The sequence below is a fragment of the Tursiops truncatus genome, chromosome 5, assembly GCF_011762595.2.
Source record: "Tursiops truncatus isolate mTurTru1 chromosome 5, mTurTru1.mat.Y, whole genome shotgun sequence".
In the NCBI taxonomy this organism is placed as follows: Eukaryota; Metazoa; Chordata; class Mammalia; order Artiodactyla; family Delphinidae; genus Tursiops; species Tursiops truncatus.
The window spans coordinates 18,717,967-18,728,720 of NC_047038.1; the positions used below are offsets into that span (position 1 = coordinate 18,717,967).

The window sequence follows — 10,754 nt, forward strand, 5'->3', positions numbered from 1 at the left end:
GGGGTCTGGGGAGTGACTGCGAGCGGGTGTAGGGTGTTTTGGGAGTGACGGAAAAGCTCTGCAGTTAGATAGTGGTAATGGTTGCACCACTTTGTGAATATACTAAAAACCAGTAAATTGTACACTTAAAAATGGTGAATTTTATGGCATGTGAATTATCTTAGGAAAAAAATAAAGAAATGCATGTTGAAATAAAAATGAAAATTTTCTCCTATATAGTTGAGAGAAAAAAAGAAATGATATCACCCCAGGTTGTCAAGGACAGGGTGAACTGGAAACTTCATGAGCTGCCAGATGGAGGATAAATTATTGTAGCATTTGAAAAGGCAGTTTAAAAGTGTGTGCATCAAGTCCTTAAATTTCTTTTTCTTAGCAGGTTTTTTTTTTCACCCTACCACCTGGCATGTAGGATCTTAGTTCCCCAACAGGGATCAAAACCGCGCCCCCGGCATTGGAAGTGCAGAGTCTTAACTACTGGACCTCCAGGGAAGTTCCAAGTCCTTAAGTTTTTGAAATTAAATATCATTTAGGCCAACAGTTTTGGTGCAAGAAATTTACTCTAAAGAAAAAAATCACAGACACGTACATTTAGCAACCTTGGTGTTTATTACAACATTGATTATAATAAGGAAAAAATGAAGGATAATCCAAATAATTAAAGGTGAACAAATTAATTTAAATAAATCATGTCATAGTCATAGAAACCAATGTGTTCCATGTAGCCACATAGACAGCTTTGTAGGAGAATTCATAACATGGAAAAATACTTGCAATATACATATTGTTAATTGAAAGTAGTTTACAAAACTATAGAATAATATCCCATTTGTTATATACTCCCAAACCCATACTAGAATGAGATATGTTTAAATGTTAGTACTGATACCTTGGATGGTCAAATTATTTTTATTTTATAAAAATAACCTCTGGCTACTCACTATTACATAAAACTTATCTAAAATTGTATCTTGTTTATTTGTTTCCTTATATTATATATTATCTGTCCCCTCACTTCAACAGAATACAAAGTCCCTTAAAGGAGAGATCTTTTTGCCCTAAACATTGCTGTATCCTTGGACCTAGTGGCACTAAGCAGTCTGAACAAATATATATATTTTTTAAATGAACACATGCACTAATTTCATTTTAGAAAGTTGTTTTTGAAAACCAAACTCCTCGTCTACATTAGTATGGGTGTGGTCAATGACTCTAAATGTTAACCGTTTTTGAATGAAATCACACCAAGCCCATTTCCTTATGAAAGCTTACTAAAATATACAAATTACTGACTTCTAAAGCCTGGTACATCAGAAGTCATCTAATCAGTTCTCGAGTCATCATTATGACCATCAGCTGTGGTATAATAGAGTGAGCACCTCTATCTCCACGAGACGTAAGAAAAGGTTACTGTTTATCTTCCATGCCCAGATGGCAGATTCTGGTCTCACCCAGAATAATGATCTGTGCTTTATGTGGATTTTGTGTCCTTGATTTTTAAAAACAGGTAAATAAACAAGGAACACACCGAAGTTCCTGAAATAGCCAAGGCTTAATTACGTCACCTTCGGTCAGCTTATTTTTAAATAGTGTATTGTCACTCTACATAGACAGTCAAGCTACAATCATGCACTATTTTCAGATGTCTGTGACCATATTAATCAAGTGACCAGTCTCCTCTCATAGGCTTTGATTTTGCCTTCCCAAGATCAACTCCTAAATTCAGAAAAATAAAAACTTCATGTCTTTTACCTTTAAATTATCTTGGGCTTCCCTGAGGGCCACTGGACAACCACAAGGACTTGTTCTTTTACCTTTGAAAAGAGAGGGATGCTAGAAGTAACCAGGTTTATTCATATGTTCTATGTTTTTTAATTAGCTCAACCCTATAGTAAGAGTTGGATGAAAAAGCTATTGAATCAGAGGAGCTCAGCCTTCCTTATATTAATTTCATTCAAATAAATTGTTGTTAATAATAAATATTATTTCAAAGATAGCCCCTTACAGAAAGACCCTGCTATTCCTTGTCTTCTGTGTGGTCTGCTCAGATTAGAGAGATTCGAATATCATTGTCCATTTGTTCTTATTTGACATTAGTGTAAAGGGGACATCCTGACCGTCAATTCAAGGCACTTTTTTTTTTTTTTTAATGTGCAAAAACTAGCAGAAAAAAACCCCTGTCATCTTAAAGCAACTGTGTAAGAAGCAGGAACCTGAATTTACCTTTGGAACAGACTGCTCCTTGGTTTGGGGAAAGCTATATGAACAAACCCTTCAATTATATAAATTTAACACAAGTATCCACCACTAGTGCTGTCCCCCTCCCTGCTCTAAACCCAAGTCAAAAGATAATTGACAGGGCTTCCGTGGTGGCGCAGTGGTTGAGAGTCCGCCTGCCGATACAGGGGACACTGGTTCGTGCCCCGGTCCGGGAATATCCCACATGCCGCGGAGCGGCTGGGCCCGTGAGCCATGGCCGCTGAGCCTGCGCGTCCGGAGCCTGTGCTCCGCAACGGAAGAGGCCACAACAGTGAGAGGCTCGCGTACCGCAAAAAAAAAAAAAAAAAAAAAAAAAAGATAAATGACAAACTGGGAAATTATGCAGTATCTGTGGCATCAAAGTTAAACTAAAAAACAGACAGACCTTAAATATCAGTGAGAAACGACTCACTGGCAAAGGAACATGAACAAGTAGTTCATAGAAAAAGAAATATAAATAAAATATATAGATTAATACATAATTTTTACATAAAGAAGCCTTTTAAAATATATAAACAAAATATAAAACATTCGAGGGAAAGAAATACATTGTTTTATTTCTCAGATGGGTACAGTCAAAAAGTTTAACATATAGGATTAGAGAGTTGAAGGAAACAGGTACTCTCTTTCACTGCTGGTGGGAGATCGATCAACAATAGCATTCAATATTTGAAATAAGTGTATCTTTTAATTCAGCAATTTCTTGTCTAGGAATTTATCCTACAGACATATTCACACACATGCACAAAGATGTGTGAACATATATACTTCAGCTTTGCTTGTGGTTGCAAAAGACTGGAAATAAACAATAAAACGGTCTTCATTAGAGGCTTATGAAAGAAACTATGTGGAGTCATTCATTTAATGTTTTTTGAGAGCCCATCATTGCCAGATGCAATTTATAAAGAACTATTGCAGTTTTTTTTTTTAATGAAGTCAATCTATATACATGGCTGTGGAATGATCTAGGTATACTGAAAAAGTAGAAAATAAGTGAAAAATGTAAGGCATATTGCAATGTGTTTAGCATGCTTCCATTTTCATGAAGGGAAAACATGCATATGCCTGCAATATATATTGGGTTGGCAGAAAAATGCCTTTGGTTTTTAAGTAAAAACAAAAGATAACATTTTTCATTTTCACCAAGAACTTGATTGAACAACATATTCACCCTTTTGTTCCACAACCTTCTGCCATTTTTCAGGCAACTTCATAATTCCATCCTCCCAAAACTTTTTATCTTTTTGAGCAGAGAATTGTTCTAGGTGCCTTTTACAGTCTTCCAGGGAATTGAATTTTTTTCCATTAAGAGAATTTTGTAAAGACTGAAATCAATGGAAATCCGAAGGTGCAATATCTGGTGAATACAGAAGATGAATCAGAACTTCCCAGCCAAGCTCTAACAGTTTTTGCCTGGTCATCAAAGAAACATGTGGTCTTGCGTTATCCTGATGGAAGATTATCCATTTTCTGTTGACTAATTCCAGACACTATTCATCGAGTACTGCTTTCAGTTGATCTAATTGGGAGCAGTACTTGCTGGAATTAATCGTTTGGTTTTCCGGAAGGAGCTCATAATAGAGGACTCCCTTTCAATCCCACCATATACATAACATCACCTTCTTTGGATGAAGACCAGCCTTTAGCGTGGTTGGTGGTTGTTCATTTCACTTGCCCCATGATCTCTTCCATTCCACATTATTGGACAGTATCCACTTTTCATTGCCCATCACAATTTGTTTTCAAAACGGAACGTTTTCGTTATGTAGATTATGTATATAGAGAACTGTATGCGGAAATACAGTCAAGAAGGTTTTTTTCGCTTAACTTATGAGGAACCCAAATATCAAAGTGATTCACATGACCAACCTGGTGCGAATGATTTCAACGTTTGATTTGGATATTTTGAGTATGTCAGCTATCTCCCGCATGGTGTAACATTGATTGTTCTCAGTTAATGTCTCAATTTGATCACTATCAACTTCAACTGGTCTACCAGACTGTGGAGCATCGTCCAGTGAGAAATCTCCAGCAAACCAGTTTTGACACATTCAATCAGTCACAGCACCTTCTCCATACACTGCACAAATCTTTTTTTGCGTTTCAGTTGCGTTTTAACCTTTCTTGGAATTAGAAAGCATAATATGCCGAAAATGTTGCTTTTTTCTTCCAACTTCAATATTAAAAGGGTTACACAAAAATTCACCAATATTGATAATTTTTTTAAAATACACGCTGATACGACAGCTGTCACAATACAATCTAACAAAATTGTTTCGAATGAAGTTAAAGACAACTAAGTGCTACTAGAGGCATCTTACAGAAAAAAACGAATGAACATTTTGGCCAACCCAATACGTGCTTTTATAGACAGAATATTTCAGGAGTGTCTGCCTCTAGGGACTGGAATCTGCAGTTAAAGGAAGACTTCTCATTGTACTGTTTTTGTACTACTTGATTTTTTTAAACCATATGCATGTACTAATTTTTCCTACATATTTGAAAACATATGTAATGAGAAAAATATAATAATTTGAGGTAAAATTCCTCAATAAAAACCAGAAAGTAAATGCAGAGGGTCCATGAAGTAAAGATGCCCTGTGTCGTCTCTGGCCACGTCCTGTAGGATTCCAGGGACAGCTCTCTGCTGACTTCTGCACTCCATCTTATCCTCCCCAATGGAAAGTGGCTGCAGTTGTATTTTGAGAGAAGATCTTTGTAGGTATCCCTTCATCCACTTATTGCCTCGCTCCTCAAAGTTGGACTCTGAAGTATTTTAATTTTCAGTTCCATTATAAGAGATAAAACCAAAATTCATACTGAATATGAAGGGATGAGGGCCCAGAAATAGGCCACATCACGGAACAGGAGAGAGCAGGGATTGATTTGGTGCCCATTCCCCAAATGTCCACAAGGACATGTTGAGAATCTTCCAGTGAGAAGATGTTCCTGGACTTTCTCAGGCAGCTGATGTCTTATAATTGGTTTCTTATTTCTTCATTTACCATTTCTATAAAATGAAGGAGTATTTTTTTAATGTGAGCTTATGGATGTTTTCCTTTTAAACATTTTTATTGACACCTTGAATTAGGTTTCTTTTTATTCTTTTTGTTGTTGGGTTTTAACTGGTTAAAAATTAACTTTGTACAATAATACAAAGTTATACAATATCTTTGTGAAAAATGCAAGCATTACAGATAATGGTGAGAGTATTCTTTGGACTCCACCCCCACTTCCTTCTTCTTCCCAGATAAAACCATTTTTCTCAGTTTGGGGTGTATCACTTCAGATTTTTCTTTGTGCATTTACATGCATATGTGTACCATAGAAAAGATACAGTGTTATTTAGTATGAGTGTATGTATCTTTACATAAATGGTATCACGTTTCCCTAACTTTCAGTAACTTGTGTTTTCGTTCAGTGTATGTCTTAGAATTCTTTCCATGATAATTAAACATGGATCTACCTTGTTCATTTTAATGGCTACAGAGTATTCCAGAGTCCTAAATTATTTCCTGACTGATGTACATTTAGGTTTTACACAAGTCTTGGCCACTACAAACAGTGCTGCGATGACCATCTCCATGTGCATATATTTAACTTTTTCTCCAGAGTTACCTAGCGATGGATTTATTGGGTTCCTGCATTTTCAACTTTATTTTTAAAATACATTGCCAAATTCACCTCCAAAGTAATTGTACTGTGTTACATTCTGGCCAGTGAACAGCGCTCGTGCCTTCACAGAGGTGCCATTCTTGCTAAAGTTTTAGCATCATAAAGCTGGAAATGCTAATTAGTAGTACAGATGATAAAATTAAAACTTAAAAGCCTTTCTACAACTTAGAAGGATTAAGGTAAAATTAGTAGATATAGTAAAGTTCTGCTTCTAAGTTTAAAAAAAGAATAAATTGAGCAAGTATAGCATGGCAGAATCTGGCTTAGAAAAAAGTCACGTAAAAAATACCACATGGAAGTTAAAAATTCAATGGCCTAATCCCAGGCCTACAATCCCCGTGTAAATCTATACCTCTGATTGTCCATGATTTGAAAATAAAGGTCATCATTGCTGTTGGTATACTGAAAAAAGAAAAATAAAAGATCACATGATTAGTAGAAACCAATAGGGTAAATAATTGCCCCCAAAACTACCATAACTGGGCTTCATTAATAGATGTTTAGTGAGCAGATAAGAGGGTACAATTTCTCTGAACTTTGAATACATCACATATGGAACATTAATATCTTTTTTTTTGTTTGTTTGTTTTTTGCGGTACGTGGGCCTCTCACTGTTGTGGCCCCTCCCGTTGTGGAGCACAGGCTCCGGACGCGCAGGCTCAGCGGCCATGGCTCATGGGCCCAGCCGCTCCGCGGCATGTGGGATCTTCCCGGACCGGGGCACGAACCCGTGTCCCCTGCATTGGCAGGCGGACTCTCAACCACTGCGCCCCCAGGGAAGCCCTGGAACATTAATATCTTAAGGGGACATTGACAAGACAGAGTTTTCAAGATAGGGTAACACTGATTACCATAATCATGCAAATTCCCACTTTTCATCAGGTTCTTTTATGCAAAGGCTGAATGAAAGTTCATTACAGCAAGAAGCTGCAGAAACACTCTTCCTTCAGTTCTCCAAAGAGAGTTTCTACTTATTATGGACTCTTTGTCATCCTTTCTAGACACAGGAGAATGGACCACCATAGGGCTTCCATCTCTACAGTTCTAAGATTCTTTATCTTTTCTTGGATATACTTCTGTTTTCCCAGAAATGTTCCCAGACATCAGTAGCTTTAACCTGACTACATATGGTAATGTGTACCAAATTTAGAAATATTTTAAACTCCAACCCACCCAAACTGGCTAACTATAGCCAATGTTTATTTATGTTCAGAGGAGAGGATTGAATATTTTTCTCTTTCATCTCAGAGGAAGCATCAGCTTTATCGTAGTCCAATTTACTATATCTTCAGCCAAAACTATGACTTTCTTTGTAACTCTTCAGCCAATGACCTCAAGACTGACCTACAGCAGTCATCTCCCTGGGGATGAAAAAGGTTATTTAAACACTTCAGTCCCTAGTCATTAGGAGAATACAAAATTTCATTTCAAATTAGTGTTAAGGTCTTCTCACAAAAGTAATACAGAAAGGAGTAGTGATTAAAAAAAAAACAAAAAAACTGGAACCAGTGTTGACTAGACTTGAAATTTTCAAGTGTTCTCTCAATATTCCTTCTATGATCGGAAAATGCATTTCATTAATTTAAACTCTCCAAAACAATGTGCTGTCTGAAAAACTAACATTCTGACCAGTAGTTAACTAATAGAATAATGAAGTTATTTTAAAGATTCTATTTAAAACCATTGCAATTCAAATAGGCTGAGATAAAGTTAATGTTTTCACTATCCATGTAAAAGGCAAACATAGTTAGAAAAACAATCAATAATGTTATTATAAGGACAACTATTTAAAAACTTTAGCATTATGTATATGTACGAACAGCAAATGAGTACTAATTTCCAATTTTTCCTGTTTATTTATTATAGAGCATCTGGATATCTCTCTACCTTACATGTCTATTTAGAAAAACAATTTGAGGGGACTTGCCTATTAAAAGACAGAAGAGCTTAAAATTATAAAAATGAGCAACACATGTCACTTAAAAGGACAGTACTAATTGTACCAGGAGCTGGATCTTTACATTAATCGATCACTGAATTTAGCTCTAATCTTCCTGGCAGACAAGGCAATAAGGGAAATAAGTTGTGTTCTAAAATGTGTGCTATTTGATAAGAGCTCACGGAAAAGTTAACTCTTTCCTGGCATCAATTCTCTTAGAAACCTGTTAAGTGGCTCTTTATAAAGGGAGCAGTAAGTAACGTAAGGACCAATATTTTGAACTGTAATTTCGCCAAAGATTAAGAAAATATTCTTCAGATTTCCTTAATAAAGCCAAGTTCAACATTCAGTTGTAACTTGGTGAAAGCATTTCTGTAGAGGATTTTAAAAATGTATTTCAGAAACACTGTATTCTGTTGATCTAATTTAATACAAGAACAGATTTTACGTAATTTAGAAGAACAGTTGAATAATACACTCCTTAGGTCTTCTCTCTCAAATATCAGTTACCCCATGCCCAATTATATACTTATTACTATTATTATTTCTTACAACTACAAGAATGTTCATGAAGATAAGCACAAAGAAGAAAGTATTGCTGTAATATCCCTAGCCAGCAATTATAATGCTAACATTTTCTGGTGTATCCTTCATAGATGATGGATAAGGATAGAGATCTATAAATAGTTTAGTTTTTACCAAATTGGGTCATACTGGACACATTTTTATAACATTTTCCATTAACCAGTATATTATGAACATTTCTACATGTCATTAAGTATTTTTCTGTAGCTTTATTCTTAATGCCATCGTATTATTGCATTGCATGGATATACAATAATTTACTTAATCCACTGCTTGTGGACATTTAGGTAGTTCTCACTGTTTAAATTACATCTTACTGTATAATTCTAATTACTTTCTTAGGACTAATTCTTTGCTCTTATGTCCTTTTGATTTCCCTTTCATGGGGCTCCTTGCACTTCTAATTATTTGTGTAATGTCTATTCACTCACTGATAGAATATAATTTCCAGCCCTTGATATAGAAGACACTCAATAAATAAATACTTCTGATTAAATAAATGAATGTTTTAAGACTTTGGGGTACATTTTATCAAGTTTGTTTGAAAAAGTTGTGTCAGTTTACACTTTTCCTGAAAGCATGATGAGAGTCCCTCTTTTTTCCATATTCACTTTGGGTATCATCTCGGGCATCACCTTGATGTGCAAAAAATGTCAGTTCACTAAATTACTGTGTTAATTTAGATTTTTAAATTTTTTCATAAGTTTGGCAAGTGCTAAGAAAAGGTCATTTCAATGTTATCTGGAAAGTGCCTAAAATACCAGTGTTCAAAGCAACACTCTCTGGTCCAAGTTACCAGATTCACAGACAATAACTTCAGGCTATAAATATTCAGAATTTTGACTCTTAGTCTGGAAAGGAAAGATTTTCATCTGCACAGAGGTGGACCATAGGGGTTCCTATGAGCCTGACATTTGGGGAAAGAGACAGGAAAAGCCAGTCAGGTACCTGTACCTTTTAATTGTTCTTTTCTGCTCATCACATTTCCATACGACATGGATTTTTAAAGGAACAAAAGATAAAATATTCATTGACCGTTTTTCTTGGTCAATTATTATAAGCACTTAATTTAAATTTATTTTTCCTCTTAATGTGTTCACTTCTCTCCCCCATTTCCTGATACACTTTGAATAAATCCCACTGTGCAATCATATCCACCTCACTGGTATTAAGTACTGTTAGTGACATCAGTGTGTAGGCTGCAAAAAATACCTAACTTTTGAGAGGAGCTAGTCATGCAATTTGTGTCGCCCTGTTTTCACTTAAAGCCATCACATTAAAAACAAAAACAAAACCAAAATAAAAAAAAAAACAGAAAAATTACCTCACTCGTCCTGAGCAAAATGACACAGATTTCTTCATTTTGCAGTTGCTGAGGGTGTCAATTCTCTTGAGAGTCTACGATCTAATTCACACCCATAAATCACAGGTCATGGCTTCTGATGGGTGATGGCGTCAGTGCCTAGGGTCAGCTCATTCTGATATTTCCAGAAGATGTTCTGGTATAATGATAAAACTTTCAAAGAGTAAATGGAAGTTGATACTTCAAGACAGCTGCTTGCAAGTGTACTTTCAACATCATTGTTCACACATAAAATGAAAAGGGAGGATACTAGCAATTTACGGCACCGAAACTGAACTCTTTAAGAGACACAGCAAAAAGAAAGACCATGTGTTCAAGGCGTTGATATCATATAGTTGAGATAGGTTGTCTTGCACAGGATATGTCAAGAAGACCTGTTACTGCCCAAACCTCAAGTAGACCCTCAGTTTTCTCAGGGAATTCTACCATATTGCCTCGGTTGCTTAACACTTTCAACCTCTGAGACCATTTCACACTTCTCCTTTTATCTTAAACTTCCAACAAACCCCATTCTTAGTTGACTCCTCCTTCTGCTTCTTATTTCACTGAAGGTAATGGAATCAATCAGAATAGAATTCCCTCAACTTCCCACCATCAAACAGCCAACCTACTTGTATCTGCTCCCATGTACTCTATGTGGCCCTTGACCTGCCCCGTGCCCACCTCCACCTGAGTGTGGGCTCACATTTCCTCTCCCTTGCTGAAGGGTTGTTCCCCAGCATCAGTTTTGCTCCTTCCCAGTAGATCATAAAAATATGATCAGCATAAAAATATGTAGCTCTTTCCCTAACTTCATAAAAGTCCCTCCCTTCCCTTGGCCCAGACCTTTCCAGGTACCACCCCATTTTCTGCTTCCCTCTAAAGCAAAATTCCTCAAGGGTTGTCTAATTGTTGCTTCTTCTGCTTCCACCCATTTGTTTCTCTGTTTTGAGCCTT

At 36.3% G+C, this 10,754-nt stretch overlaps 1 protein-coding gene across 8 annotated transcripts in view; it reads right to left on the reverse strand.

Annotated features, from left to right (window-relative positions):
- Positions 1-2,786: 2,786 nt before the first annotated feature.
- LOC109548820 (chaperonin-containing T-complex member BBS12) overlaps positions 2,787-10,754 on the reverse strand; it is an 85,823-nt gene continuing 77,855 nt past the window's right edge. For 5 of the 8 annotated variants that reach the window (XR_012331880.1, XR_012331876.1, XR_004526611.2 and 2 more), the window contains 3 exons: positions 9,780-9,954; positions 6,284-6,333; positions 2,787-5,266 (listed from right to left, as the gene is read on the reverse strand). The gene's annotated coding sequence lies outside the window, so the exon portion shown is untranslated. Of the gene's footprint in view, positions 7,293-9,779; positions 9,972-10,754 lie in introns of all 8 variants that reach the window. The other 3 variants (XR_002174959.3, XR_012331878.1, XR_012331877.1) reach the window with 3 other exon arrangements.